Source organism: Lactuca virosa, chromosome 2, assembly GCF_052849685.1.
Source record: "Lactuca virosa cultivar CGN04683 chromosome 2, Lactuca_virosa_CGN04683_v6, whole genome shotgun sequence".
NCBI classification, from domain to species: domain Eukaryota; kingdom Viridiplantae; phylum Streptophyta; class Magnoliopsida; order Asterales; family Asteraceae; genus Lactuca; species Lactuca virosa.
The window spans coordinates 61,770,931-61,786,785 of NC_136427.1; the positions used below are offsets into that span (position 1 = coordinate 61,770,931).

The 15,855-nt window shown below is 41.1% G+C and overlaps 1 non-coding gene across 1 annotated transcript; it reads left to right on the top strand.

The window, feature by feature from the left end:
• Positions 1-456: 456 nt before the first annotated feature.
• LOC145161772 (small nucleolar RNA R71) lies at positions 457-563 on the top strand. The gene has a single exon (XR_013738646.1). It is a non-coding gene; the product is annotated as a small nucleolar RNA R71 (small nucleolar RNA).
• Positions 564-15,855: the final 15,292 nt, after the last annotated feature.

Below are 15,855 nucleotides of genomic sequence, written 5' to 3' on the forward strand. Positions count from 1 at the left end.
TTTTCCTCATTTGCGTTCTTGTATTCTTCATATGGTAGCCATTCCGTTTTTGGTTTCCTCCAGTCGTCGTCATACCTATCCCCGCTTGAATAACACACTTGTGCTTTCCGGTTTCCGTTTTCGTCCATGTCACAATATTTAGTAAGGTGAGGCACGCTACAGTTGTCACATCCCATCCGGATGGCATGGATGGATTAGTCCATCTTTATCATCCTATGATCCATGCTATCGAACTTAGCCATCATTGCCGCCATGTCATCTGAAACTGAGTTCACTTCCCCTCGAGTTGATTCGTTTCTTGGGTTATGATATTCTCTTGCGTGTTTATAGAATTCTTCAATCAATTCTTGTATTACCGAGGGTGCATTATTTGTGAGTGGTCCTTGGGAGTCAAGGAGCTTCCTGGTTGTCACATTAACTCCATCAAAAAAGATCGAGACTTCTTGCTGAATGTTTAGGTCATTTTGAGCGCAGTTTCTCATCAATCCCTTGTATCTCTCCCACGCTTCATAGAGTGACTCGCCTCCTTGTTGTGTGAAGTTTGCAATGGATTTATTCAACTTTGCTACTTTGGATGGTGGGCAAAACTGATTTATGAATTCTTAATGCATCTTTGGCCATGTCGTTATAGATCCTGGAAGTAGTTATTTCAGCCAATCTTTTGCGGCCCCCTTGAAGGAAACAGTAAGCATCCTAAGCAGTACAGTTTCACGAGGATTGGGGATGTTGAAGTAGTCGGAAATGTTGTTGACCTTATCGATGTGCTTGTACGCGTCTTCGTGATCCTTTCCATAGAATGGAATGTCTTTCAGTTGGTTGAGGGTGTGGCCCTTCAATTTAAAGTTTTCTATTGCTGGAATCGCTGGTTGCACGAGTCTTGGCCCATTATCCTCATGCATCCTTCGTTTGTATTCGCCCATGGGTATGTCTGCAATGTTTGCCATATCTTCTTTTGGCTCAGTATCACATTCTCCATCAGATTCAGGTGTTTTGGGCTCGTAATCTTCCACCTTCTTGTCTTGAATTTTCTCAAAACCGCTTGATTCCTTGATTTCCTTGTTCCTCTTTTTGTGAAGAATGGATTTCGGATCTTCCAAGGGTGGTACTATTGTAGAACTAGAGCCTCGGGTCCTAAACTTCCTGAAACAAGACAGAACATCACACGTAAAACGAACAAAACGATATAAAAACGAAACTGGAAACACGACAAACTCATCGACTTGAGATATGTGCTCAACGAGTTTAACGCAAAAACAGAAAAATTAAAACGAAAATTAAAACAGAAAAACTTGTAACTTTGTGTGAGATAAATCTCACACAAAGGATCGACAACACTAGCAAATAAGATTAACTAAATGGCGCCAAAAAACTTGAAACGTGTGGAATGTACTAGTTTTAATCCTAAATAACTCAAACATAAAAAGAACACACGGAAGGCAGTGTACCTATTGATTAGCAGGTTAGTGTAGGAAAGTAGGGCATCGAACACAGGGAACGGTAAACAATTAAAATATTACTAATATTATCTAAGTAAAACAATTATTAAAATGGGGGTTTTCTCTAGTTTTGCAAGACTAGAAACTTAAGTTTTTATCAAGCAATTAGAAAAGAACAATTTAACAACTAAAAGAGGAGCAAAATACAACTAGATTCAATAAGATAAAAGAGACTTCTGTTTAGATTCAACTCAATTATTCCTATGGTTGATTTCATGGGAAGTGCAATGGATTAATATATCATTAGTTACCGATTTCTAAGATGATTCGGTTTATGTTCAGTATTACTAATCCTCTAGCAAACAAGTCAATTCAAACAGTGATCAAGTGATTAAACTAACAAGCTTTCTAGTGTTCGATTCAAATCAAGCAAGAATTATATTAATAGTTAATCAAATTGGTTGGTTTAATTAACTAATATGTGGTTGGTGTAACACTTGATTCATGTATCATTTATTTCTCAACACTTTAGGGTTTTGGGTTGGAACTCAGCGAGTTGGGGAGCTCCAACTCTTTGTGTAGGGATCGTTTTAGACGCGGGATTAAGGGTCTACTCGACGAGTTTGAAGGCCCCAACTCGACGAATAGACACTGGAAAGGAAAACCCTAATTTTTAGGGTTTGCACCCTATTTAAAGGCCTTAAGCTTCGTTGTTAGCCTCCCTTACCGCCTTTTTGTCCAAAAAAACCCTAGTTCGTGCTTGTTCTCTCATTTTGTGTGCGTGAGAGCTTGGAGAGTGATTTTTGGTGCTTTCTGGAAGGAGCTTGAAGTTTGGTGTTGCTTAGTTGAAGGGAGAAGCTTTGGATCCGGGAATTTCTCTGTTGTCGCAGCCATACTAAGGTATAAAGTCGATACCTTGACCATTTATTTGATAGATCTCTTCATTGAGAAGTTTATGGCCTTTAGTAGCTTATTTTGGAGTCATTCTTGGATCTAAACATTTCTTGAAGTTATGACTTCTGATCTAGATATTTCATGGCCTTTTGAGACTTAAAGTTGCCATCTTTATCAAGTCTTGGCCCTCCTCCATGCCCTAGGTATCGTGTGAAGCTTAGTTTTAGTGTTTTTAGCCTCTTGATACCATGAGTGGACGTAAAGTTAGCAACTTTACGTGGTGTCTCATCCCTAGGGGACCAGATCTATGGTTTGGAGGCATTGGACTCGCTTGGATGTGACTGAATAAGCTAAGACTAGGAAAACTCGACGAGTTTCTTATTTAACTCGGTGAGTTGGATCATGGTCCCCCGATCTTTCTGATTATTGAGAAAACTCGGCGAGTTATTGAGCTGACTCGGCGAGTTGGCTAGCGTTTTCTTGGTTTTCTGAAGACTGAAGGAACTCAACGAATTGATAGATGCACCCAACGAGTTGGGTCAACATGGACTGTTGACTTTGACTTTGACCATGGTTAACCAAGTTTGACTTTAAGGGTATCCTTGGTATTTCGGTATTTTGATGAAGTTAGTCACATGTTGGTTGTACACAGTTGAGTTCGAAGCTATGAATTGGGATTGGATTTTTACCGGTTCAACATTTCTTGAGAGGTAAGTCTCCTCACCATACCAATGGGTCGAAGGCACCAAGGTCGGCCCATTATGTGATATGTGGATTGATAGTTGATTATGTGTTATATTGGTATGAAAATTGCATGCAAGACGCTGGGGGTTCCGTGGCAGTAGATTAACACCATGTGGGGGTTCCCATGGCATTTGGTATAAGACCTTGGAGGGTTTCCATGGCATCTTAGTATGTTTGCATGTTTAGCTTGCATGATATTTATTTGGTTAGCTACCACCATGTGGGGTTTCCCATGGCAGTTAGTGAAGACGATGTAGGGGTTCCTATGGCAGGTAGACCATGTGGGGGTTCCCATTGCAGTGGGTTAAGACCACGTAGGGGTTCCAGTGGCACCCGGTGTAAGACCTTGGAGGGTTTCCATGGCATCCTTATATGTTTGTATGCATGGCTTATGTGGTTTATGTAGCTATTATGGCTGATATTGTTTATGTGAGTATATGGATTGTGTAGGGTATGCTCTGGGGAATTCACTAAGCATTAGCTTAAATTTTGTTGGTTGTTTCAGGTACTTTAGGATCTAAGGGCAAGAGCCCGGCGTGATGGTGTGGCATGCACTCTCCGCAGTTTTATTTGGGGACACTATGATATTATGAATAAAATGTTTGATGTTACGGATTTTGAAAACAATTGTGATTGGGATTTTACATTTTATGGGAATGATTTCATTACTTAAAAATGAAAATTTTTATTGGAAATTTGGGCTGTTACAAGTTGGTATCAGAGCCTTGGTTTGAGGAATTCGGGCACACTCTCGGGTGTGTCAGAACTCAAACTAAGGAAATGGAAAAGGGAGAGTGGAATGCGCGTAATTGGCCGAGCTCAAGTAAGTGGTTCCCCAATATGTTATCCATGCTATACTAATATTTGGATTATGATAGTCGGATGGATTTTGCTATGTGTATGCTTTAAAAATTATATAGGGTTAGGATCTTATAGCCTTAGAATGATTGATTTGGCCTTATTTCCTGTTCCTCGTTTGGTTGTGGTCCTAGGGTAGAGTCTGTTATTCGAAAGTCTATTTGATCATGTTCTGTGTATAATTTTCATGCACAGGGTAACCTGTTATGATTGATTGGAGTTATGGATTGATGGGGTTAATCAAATCTTAGGATAGCCTAGGATTTGAGTTATGCAGAAGCCTATGAGATATGTTTTGTTCTGGGACAAATTAGAGTTATCAGGTAGAGCCTTGGGAAAGCCTCAGGTAGGTGTGGAAGGTAGTATTGGGCCCGTACTACTGAAAGCACAGGACCTGTACCCGAACCAATGTTAAATCTGGGAGCTCTAAGGAGACCAGTGTGGAGGAATCCCTTAGAAGATCCTGATCCTTATATTGTATCGTATGTTTTTCAGTTCACAATGGTGGTGACACGTCATGGAGTAGGAGGATCAGGATCGGGGTCGGGCTACGATACCGAGCCCATTGACGAGAGGCTGTGCGAGCTCATCGCAACCGAGTTTACGAGGGGCATCCTTGACGCTACCCCAGTGATTTTCGGGACCGTCAAGGAAGGGATGATGGATATCATGAAGGAGCGGCTCAGGTCTTTCCGAGTCGAGATTGTTGCGGTCCAGGTTGGGGCCCGAACTCCCTCGTTCCGGGAGTTCAAGGCGTGCGAAGCGCCTGGGCTCTTTGGGGTCAGGGATCCCATAGCTAGTCGAATCTGGGTGGCAGACATGGAGAATGCCCAACGCACGAGCTTTTGCCCCGAGGCGGAAAAGGTGGGGTGTGAGAAACCGAAATCTTTACCTATAAGTCAGCACAATCAATAGGAAGTCAGACTTGTTTTTGCGTCGGTCTTGCTGTGTTTAGGATCAGTTTGAGAGTCTCTAAGCCTAGTATACTTAAGGATTGAAGGTTGAGAAGTGTCAGTTCGGGATTAGAGGAATGCATTCGATCCGGAAACATCATCTAGGGATGTTCACGGCCGCAAACTAGGTTCACGGCCGTGAACCCATGTTGGGCCATGAACCCCTCTCTCTATATATATGTTCTTCCTTCATTTACCCCTCATTTCTTCTCTCCTTGGCCGAAAACTCCTCAAGACTCATCAAACAAAAGCTCTCTTAAAGGCCTCAAAACATAAGTATTTCATTCCTTACTTGTTCATGCTTAGAAACCCCTTGATTCTAGCCTTGATTCGTCACTTTTTCATCACCATCTTCATGGTCTTGAAGAGTTCACGGCCGTGAACCCTTCATAGGGCCGTGAACCCTTCATAGATGGGTTGTAAACCCTTCAAGTGTTCATGACTTCATGGGCCGTGAACACATATTGGGCCATGAACCCTTCATGTGTTCATGGACCGTGAACACATCTTGGGCCGTAAACCCATGGTGGTTTGGCCGTGAACTCCATTCATCCTTCATTCTTGGTTCTAACACTTCATTGCAAGTGTTTCCTACATTCTAAGGGTGTTTCCTATCATTAGTGGTCTTAAACACTAATTTTAGGCCTATACATGTTAATATGTGCTTAATAGGACCATATTGTGCTCGGGACTTCACTTAGCATACAAAGCATCCTATCTTTGTCATTCGTTCAAGTCATTCACAATCAGGTGACTTCATACCCCTATATTTTCCGAGCTTTTAATGTTTTAAGGGGGGAATACAAGTAAAAGCACAAGTAATATTGTGTTTACAAATATAATTTGGTTTATTATATTTTCCTATCAGTAGTACACATTGAACGTAGAGCTTACTAAACATAATAAACATAGTTACTACTAGATTTGCGGATAGTTTTATAAACATGTTAAGATACAAACGTTGCAAATACAGTTTTCAAACTAGGAAACTAACTTATGAAATAAAAGGTACTATTTGATAAAGATTCATGTTAATAACAAAAAGGGTTTTCGTAGTATTATTCGTGGATTTGTTGAGAGAACTACAGTGTGAGACACGACTTCTGAGAAGTCTACTCCTTAGGAACCAGAGTCTCCTGGAGGGAGAGCGTGAGTTTGTGTATAGATCTATACGGGACTGACAATCCCGCACCCTGACTACTAGCTACATTCAACCGGGGGTGACAAACGTCATTTCAGTTTTCGACGTCCGAAGTACGTCGTATTGGTATTCGTCCATCAGCATGGTTATAAGAACTCATAGGGGAAACAATGACTCGTTCACGTAATAATGTACTTAACAATTAATCATCATCATTGTTAATAACTAAGGGATTACTTAGTATATACATCAGGGTTATGTGAAATTATCATCCGACATGCAGTGGGATGTGTGACTTCCGCCTCATTCCCTGTTCCTTGTTTGGTTGTGGGCTTAGGGCAGAATCACCCAATCGACTGTATGTTCGACCTATATTTCTATAACTCGTATGTACTAAGTGATCACAGGAGGGTATTAACAACACTTCTAGTTTACAGAACATACTATATGGCGGTAGCTAGTGTTTTCAAATAGAATAATGCTTAAACAACATAAGTATGGTAGATACTTGTACTCTTCGGTTTGGAACAGATAATTCAATAACTTACACTTAGGGAAAATATAGGATTTTCCAGGATAAATATCAGTACTTTACAAACAATGGGATTATTATTCACTTAACAAATATTCATTATTAATTCTATAATTACTTAGTTTATGCAGCCAGGTTACGTATGAAGAATATCCGATAAATTGTGGAATGTGTGGTTTCCGCCTCATTCCCTGTTCCTTGTTTGGTTGTGGGTTTAGGGCAGATCTACACAATTAACTGTCTGTTCGATATTGGTTTATACATAACTACTATGAACTAAGTAATTATGGAAGTAATGGGTTTAATCATGCTTTTTAATAAGAAAATATTGGATTTTCTTGAGGAACATTATCAATAGATATTAAAGGACCAGTACAGTTAAATCTGTAACTATCTAGTGAATACTTCAGGGTTATATACATGAGGATCCGGCAACCAGTGGGATGTGTGGCCTCCGCCTCATTTCCTGTTCCTTGTTTGGTTGTGGGCTTGAGGCAGAACCACACAATCGATTGTTTGTTCGATCTGGATTGTATATGATTTGTATACATAAGTACTCACAGGAGGAACTAGTAAGAATCATTTGTTTTTACTTAATATTCATTACATAAGAAAGTATAAGGTTTTCTGGAGAAACACAACACACTTTTCGAAAGAACACAGAACAATTTTCTAAAACAAAACGCTTATGAACTCACCAGCTTTATGCTGATGCTCTTTCAAAATCTACTTGTATTCTCAAGATAATAGTAGACAGGTACACACGCCGGATTCAAGAAGATGGAGCATAGTAGCTTCGAGTCTTTACTTGTTATTTATTTTTGGAGTCAATCGTGTATGATTCGAATGTAATGTAAACATTATACTATTAATAAAATGGTTGTTGTTGCTTTGATTACTATTATTCAATTCTTGTGATACTATACATCACGTCCTCCGCCCTCAAGCGTTTCCGCCGTTCCGGTTTGAGGGTGTGACAGATTGGTATCAGAGCATTGTTTATAGTGAACTTAGTATATCAACCAGTAAAAGATATACAACTATAAATACAATGGGGCCGAAGTCCTCTGACTAAAAGTATACTCTTAAATTATAAGTATTTTACGAGAAATATACTAATAAGCATACATACTAAGAACAAGTATCACAATAAGAACAAATTAGAACAAAACAAACAAAATTATTTAGATGTTGGACACTACAGTCAAACCTAAGCAGTTATGTAATCATATATGGGATAAATATAACCCGATCAACTATATTTATTTGAGATACGACCAACATGTGTTTGGGAGTTATGGTGGTGTTGCAACTAGCCTAAAACTTACCTAACTCTATATACAAAGTATCCCTAGAACAAAACATGAAGATAAAATAGTATAGGAGTATTTTAGGCACTATAACAAACCTACATGAAAACTAAAAGACCTTTACTAGCAGGACTATAGATGCGAAGTGCATGCTTCCGGGGTTATATATAATTAGGACCTTATAGACTTAGAATTGGTGATCTTTGCTCTACTACCTGTTCCAGGAGGAGTTTGTCAGTCATGGGAGGAGTTTGTCAGTCGCTTTGATCTGGAGTTTGCACCATCTATTGAGGTGCAATGGTTGGTGAGGGAGTTCCAGGAGCTACAGCAGACCACCGAGACTATGGCGGAGATCACCGCCAAGTTTCGGGAGCGAGCACTGTTGATTTTGCAGTATACTGGGGATGAGGATATGAGGAGGAAGAGGTATCATTCAATGCTGAGGGATGATATTCGTGAGTTTGTGAGCTTTACGGGGTGTAAAACCCTGAATGAGATGATGAAAAACGCCTGAGAGCGGGAAATAGAGTTGGAGCTTCACACCAAGCAGAAGCCAGAGCAGGTTCAGACGGCCGTAGGTCAGGCTAAAAAGCCTAAGACCTCAGATTCTTCTGGTAAGGGCCAGCAGGGTCGTGGCCGGTGTGCCAAATGTGGGAGGTTACATAGTGGAGTTTATCGGGTGACGGGCCCGGTATGTTACACCTATGGTCAGCCAAGCCACGTGAGTAGGGACTACCCCGAGAAAGGCTTCATTTGTTTCCACTACAACCAGACCAGCCATAAAAAGGTTGATTTTCCACGGTTGTAGGGAGGGGGAGGTTTATCGTCGATCCGGTTCCGATACCGCTGCGAGGGCTGAAGGTGATCATTGGAATAGACTGGTTGGGGGCCAATGGGGCCATGATAGACTGCAAGCGCTAGCTGATGAGGGTTCGAACCCCTAGTGGGGGACAACTGGTTATTCATGGGGAGTGGGCCTCGCAGGGGCCAACCCTCTATTCGACTGTGAGTGCTAGAGACTTCTCTATCAGGGTTGCTCGAGATTTTTGGCATACATCTCGGAGACGAGGGTTGAGACCCCGACATAATTGGACAATGTACCGATTGTACGACATTTTTGGGATGTCTTTCCCGAGGAGTTTCCTGGGGTGCCTCCGGAGCGGCAAATAGAGTTTTGCATTGATTTGGTGCCTCCCGAGGGTTTATTCATCCGAGCAGTTCCCCGTGGGGAGCACCGATCCTGTTCAAGAAGAAGAAGGACGGCTCACAAAGGATGTCCATCGATTATCGGTAGCTGAACAAGCTAACGGTGAAAATCGGTATCCGCTTCTGAGAATCGATGACTTATTCGATCAGTTGTAGGGTGTATCTTGGTTTTCCAAGATTGATCTTTGGTTGGGGTACCATCAGATGAGGATTAGGGATGACGATATATCGAAGACAACTTTCAAGACTCGGTATGGTCACTATGAGTTTGTGATGATGCCATTCGGACTCACCAATGCCCCAGCAACGTTCATGGACCTCATGAACAGGGTTTGTAGGCCGATGTTGGATCAGTCTATGATCGTTTTATCGATGATATCTTGGTCTATTCCAAGATTTAGGAGCAGCATGAGCAGCATTTGAGGGAGGTATTGGAGACACTGAGGACAGAAAGGCTTTATGCCAAGTTCTCAAACTGTGATTTCTAGTTGCAAGAGGTGCAGTTTTTGGAGCACATCATCAACCAAGAGGGTAATTTGGTTGATCTAGCCAAGATTGAGGGAGTGATGTGGTGGGATGTAACGAAGAATGCATCTGAGATCCATAGCTTCTTGGGTCTAGCAGGGTACTATCGGAGATTCATCCAGGATTTATCCAAGATCTTCGTACCATTGACTCTCTTGACCAAGAAGAATGTGACATTTCGGTGGGGGCCGGACCAGCAGTTAGTTTTCAAGACCTTGAGACAGAGGTTATGTGAGCCCCCGATGAAGCCTCATGTGATCGTGTACGCCTCAGGTTAGATGATTTGGTGGTGTATTGTGATGCGGTTATCATAGGGTTAGGCATTGTTTTGATGCAGAGGGGGCATGTGATCGTGTACGCCTCAAGGGAAGGCCATAATTGGGGGCAGTGGTGTTTGCCCTTAAAATCTGGAGGCATTAATTGTATGGAGTTCGGTACACCATATTTATTGACCATAAAAGTTTGAAGTATTTGATGGATCAGCAGAACCTTAACATGCGGCAGAAGAGATCGTTGGATGTACTTAAAGATTACAATTGCAAGATTTTGTACCATCCAGGGAAGGCCAATGTGGTGGCCGATGCTTTAAGCCGCAAGGCGGCAAGTGCTCCGATCGGGAACGTTTGTTTGAGGATGACGGTGATATCTCCATTGTTGGATATGATCAAGGAGGCTCGGAGGAGTGTTTGAAGAAAGAGAACTGGAAGATAGAGCGGATTCGGGGTCAAATTCCCTTGTTTGTTCGGGATAGTCGAGGCCTTCTGACACAGTGTGGCCGGGCATGGGTACCGATATCTGGGGGTGTGAGACAAAAGATCTTGGAAGAGGGGCACAAGTCCAAGTTCTGTATTCATCCGGGGGCCACAAAGATGTATAGAGTCCTGAGGTTGAGTTATTGGTGGCCTTGCATGAAGCGGGAGGTCACGTGGTTTGTGGAGTGGTGCTTGACCTGCAGGAAGTTCAATGACGAACATCAGAGGCCTCACGACAAGGTTCAGCCGCTAACCATTCCTATGTGGAAATGGCAAGAGATCACCATGGACTTCATCACAAAGTTACCAAGGACGATGAGGGGTGTGGATGCCATTTGGTTCAGTGTGGACAGATTGAAGAAGAGCGCCCATTTTATTTCGATCCCTGAGAGTATCTCTGCTGAGAAATTAGCAGATATCTATGCGCGGGAAGTGGTGGTCAGACACAGGGTGCCAGTGTCGGTAGTCTCTGATCGGGACATCCGATTTACATCCAGATTTTGGAGGAAGTTTCACAAAGAGTTGGGCACCCAGTTACATTTCATTACTGCGTACCACCCTCAGACAGATGGCCAGAGCGAGAGGACGATCCAGACGATCAAGGATATGCTTCGGGCATGCGTACTGGATTTCGGAGGGAGTTAGGATACATACCTCCCGCTAGCAGAGTTTTCATATAACAATAGTTATCATGCTCGTATCGACCGACCCCCATTTAGATGTTGTATGGTCAGAGGTGTAGGACCCCAGTGTGTTGGGGTAGGTGGGGCACCGAGTCATGGGAAGCACCGAGGTGGTGCTTAAGACTACTGAGCTGATCCAGCAAGTACGCGACAGACTGCGAGTCGCACAGAGCCTTCAGAAAAGTTACGTTGATCGGCGTCGCTCGGATCTCGAGTTCCAAGTGGGAGACTTCGCTTTGCTAAAACTGTCACCATGGAAGGGTGTCATTAGGTTTCAGAAGAGGGGCAAGTTAGGGCCCCGGTATATTGGTCCATTCAGGATTTCTGCCCGGGTGGGCAAGGCGGCTTACCGTTTAGATCTATCGGACGAGCTTAGCCATATTCACAACACCTTCCATGTGTCTCAACTTTGGAAGTCTGTCACAGACGAGGCCGCGGTTATTTCTTTGGATGACATTCAGGTGGATGAGATCCTGAACTACAATGAGAGGCCTGTTGCGGTCTTGGATAGGAAAACTAAGGTTCTCTGTAACAAAGAGGTGAATCTAGTAAAGGTGCAATGGAAGCACCGAAAGGGCTCGGAATAGACATGGGAGCCACAGGAGGAGATGCGAGAGCATTACCCGGATTTGTTTGCATCGACAGACTTCGAGGACGAAGTCTAGTTCGAGTGGGGGAGATTTGTAACGCTTGATTCAGGTATCATTTATTTCTCAACACTTTAGGGTTTTGGGCTGGAACTCGATGTGTTGGGGAGCTCCAACTTGTCGTGCAAGGATCGTTTTAGACGCGGTATTAAGAGACTACTCAATGAGTTAGAAGGCCCCAACTTGACGAGTAGACGTTGGAAAGGAAAACCCTTATTTTTAGGGTTTACACCCAATTTAAAGTCCTTAAGCCTCACTGTTAGCCTCCCTTACCGCCCCCTTTGTCCATAGAAACGCTAGTTCGTGCTTGTTCTCTCATTTTGTGTGTGTGAGAACTTGGAGAGTAATTTTTGGTGCTTTCTAGAAGGAGCTTGAAGTTTGGTGTTGCTTAGTTGAAGGGAGAAGCTTTGGATCTGGTAATTTCTCTGTTGTGGCAGCCATATTAAGGTATAAAGTCGATACCTTGACCATTTTTTTGATAGATCTCTTCATTGAGAAGTTTATGGCCTTTAGTAGCTTATTTTGGAGTCATTCTTTGATCTGAGCATGTCTTGAAGTTATGACTTCAAATCTAGACATTGCATGGCCTTTTGATACTTAAAGTTGCCATCTTTATCATGTCTTGGCCCTCCTCCATTCCCTAGGTCTCTAATGAAGCTTAGTTTTTGTGTTTTTAGCCTCTTAATACCATGAATAGACGTAAAGTTAGCAACTTTACGTTGTATCTCATCCCTAGGGGACAAGATCTATGGTTTGGAGGCATTGGACTCGCTTGGATGTGACTGAATGAGCTAAGACTAGGAAAACTCGAGGAGTTGCTTATCTAACTCGGTGAGTTGGATCGTGGTCCCCCGATCTTTCTGATTACTCAAAAAACTCAGCGAGTTTTTGAGATGACTCGGCGAGTTGGCTAGGGTTTTCTCGGTTTTCTGAAGACTGAAGGAACTTAACGAGATGATAGATGCACTCGACGAGGTGGGTCAACATGGACTATTGACCTTGACTGTTGACTTTGACTTTGACCATGGTTCACCAAGTTTGACTTTAAGGGTATCCTTGGTATTTCGGTATTTTGATGAATTTAGTCACATGTTGGTTGTATGCAGTTGAGTTCGGAGCTGTGAATTGGGATTGGATTTTTACCGGTTCAACATTTCTTGAGAGGTGAGTCTCCTCACCATATCAATGGGTCGAAGGCACCAAGGTCGGCCCATTATGTGATATGTGGATTAATAGTTGATTATGTGTTATCTTGGTATGACATTTTCATGGAAGACCCCGGGGGGTTCCAGTGGCAGTAGATTAAGACCATGTGGGGGTTCTCATGGCATTTGGTATAAGACCTTGGAGGGTTCCCATGGCATCTTAATGTGTTTTCATGTTTAGCTTGCATGATATTTCTTTGGCTAGCTAAGACCATGTAGGGGTTCCCATGGCAGTTAGTGAAGACCGTGTGGGGGTTCCCATGGCAGGTAGACCATGTGGTGGTTCCCATGGGAGTGGGTTAAGACCATGTAGGGGTTCCAGTGGCACCCGGTGTAAGACCTTGGAGGGTTTCCATGGCATCCTTATATGTTTGTATGCAAGACTTATGTGGTTTATGTAGCTATTATGGCTAATATGGTTTATGTGAGTATGTGGATTGTGTGGGGTATGCTCTGGAGAACTAACTAAGAATTAGCTTACAGTTTCTTACTTGTTTCAGGTACTTTAGGATCTAAGGGCAAGAGCCCGGCGTGATGGCGCGGCACGTAGTCTCCGGCGTCTTATTTCGGGACACTATGATATTATGAATAAAATGTGTGATGTTATGTATTTTGAAAACAATTGTGATTAGGATTTTATATTTTATGGAAATGATTTTGTTACATAAAAATGAAAAAATTTATTGGAAATTTGGGCTGTTATAGTTGGTTATCACACATGCTTACACATTAACTTCTTTATTCTCTAGTTAACCCTAGGTTATGTTCGTAACACTAGCCATACAATATTGTTTTCACAAAACCATAAGATTCAAGTAATCAAGTAGATATTCATGCAACTCAACAACTTAGTCATTAACAGAAAATAATTATCATTAACATATAAGGATATTTAAACAATCTTAACAAGACAAATAACTAAATCAATATAATCCAAAGACACTAATCAAACCATATTCATAAGATCATTTAGTCTAAACAGAAGTATGAAGTTTAGCCCATAACTCTAGCTAGAACAATCAATAAAATGAAATTCATCAATGTAGACATAATGTAAACAAGAGAATTAAGTAAATTACTAATGATTTTGCCTTAGATCTCTTCAATTCCAAACCTCTAGTTGACTTCTAAAAACCACAGCATCTAAGGACGTCTCTGGCCTCCAAAAATCGCTAAAAACTTCCAGCTATCGTTAGGGTTTCGAATGAAAACAATCTATATATAGATTCTAAAAAACAGTGCAACTCGTCCAGTTTGATGACCCAACTCGCCGACTTTTTTACTTAAATCGCGTGTATAGCAAGGCACTATTTTGTCGGGAATCTTCTTAGAAACTCGTCGAGTTGATGCATAAACTTGTCGAGTTCTTCTTCAATTTTGCATTCTTCCTTTAAAATCCAAGTTACAAGCTTCCAATTGCTAAATCCGCTTCCTTTTAGATCTGAGTATGTCTTTGTTGCTGAAAATGAAATTTTAAAGTAATTAAGCATATTTTGTTCATTATGAGATAAAATCAACATAAAGTATTAAGATAATGCATGAATTTTATGACTAAATATGCCCATATCATTGGGTCATTAGTGTTCATGATGCGCCACTTGTGCATCATGATGCTCCACTATACTCAAGGTGGCCCATCATGTGCGTTGTTGATACTAATGGGTTGTATGACATGGAAGAATGTTCCAAAAGATGCTGCATGGCAAATTGTGATTGGTTGACACCTTTCATGGGCCTATGGGCCAATAGGCTTGGCCCATTAGGGGTTTAGGTCTGATCCCTCAAGTATAAATAACGATGCATGCTAGGTCAATTGGTATCTTGAATCCTAGAGTGTTAGGAAAATCTCTGTGAAAATTGTACTTGTAACCTCTGTTTGAGAGCTCTGAATTAAAGAATACTCCCCTCCTACCCGTGGATGAAGGTCACATAGACCGAACCATGTGAATACTTTGCCTGGTGTGCTTATAGTTTTGCTAGTTATCTGCTTTACTTCCTAACACATTTGTTGGTATATTATGTGATTAATATATTAATTGGAAATAGATAATTGATCTGTTATTTTGATATGTAATTAAAAATTAACATGAGATCAATAGTTAAGTTGATTTATTAATTGATAAATTAATGAGAAATCAATAAAAATTAATTAATTGTTAATCATAATTAATTTGGGATTAACTTAAACTAATTACAACGCAAGGGTTGAATTGTAACTATTCATTAGTTTAACAAAAGAGACAATTCTAAAAGGACTCTATGCTTGGTCGGTTTTGGGATATATTCTAGGGTTTCTAGAATATTCCTAATAGCTGATAGGGATAAGGATTTCAATTGGATTAAAATATTATTATTTTAGATTCAAATCAGGGTTTATCCTTGTGATCCCCTATCTATAAATAGGAACCCTTGGACTAGAAATTTCGTTCATACTCTTCCAAGAGGCATATAACCGAAATTTCTTCCTTCCTCCTCTCGCTATCCTGTTCATTCGAGGGTTTTGGGTGTGAGCCATTAGTGGCATCATACTTTTGGTGTTGGCTTTCAAAGCCCATCAACTACAAGGGATTGAAGTGATTTTTTTACTACAACAAAATCAAATGTATGTAACCCTACTTTGTAGATTTCGATTTTACATAGGGTTAGGGTTCTTGTTGTTGAATAGTATGTTCCTACAATAGTGTTATGACATTGATCTAATAGGTTGCATGTACCGTTAAGAGTATAAGGATTATTCTGGTTTGTTACACGTAAATCCCATCAGTTGTAAGTATTATTCAGCGACGGCTTTAACAATTATGTATCACTAATACCAGACAATGGTTACATTTTTTTTTCTTTATGTGACTAAATGATATCATATATCACGCTTTAAAATAAATTAATGTACCTAAAGGGTAAGTAATATTTACATTAAATATAAATTAATCATGGTTACAAATAAATATGTCACACTCTTTTTAATATGA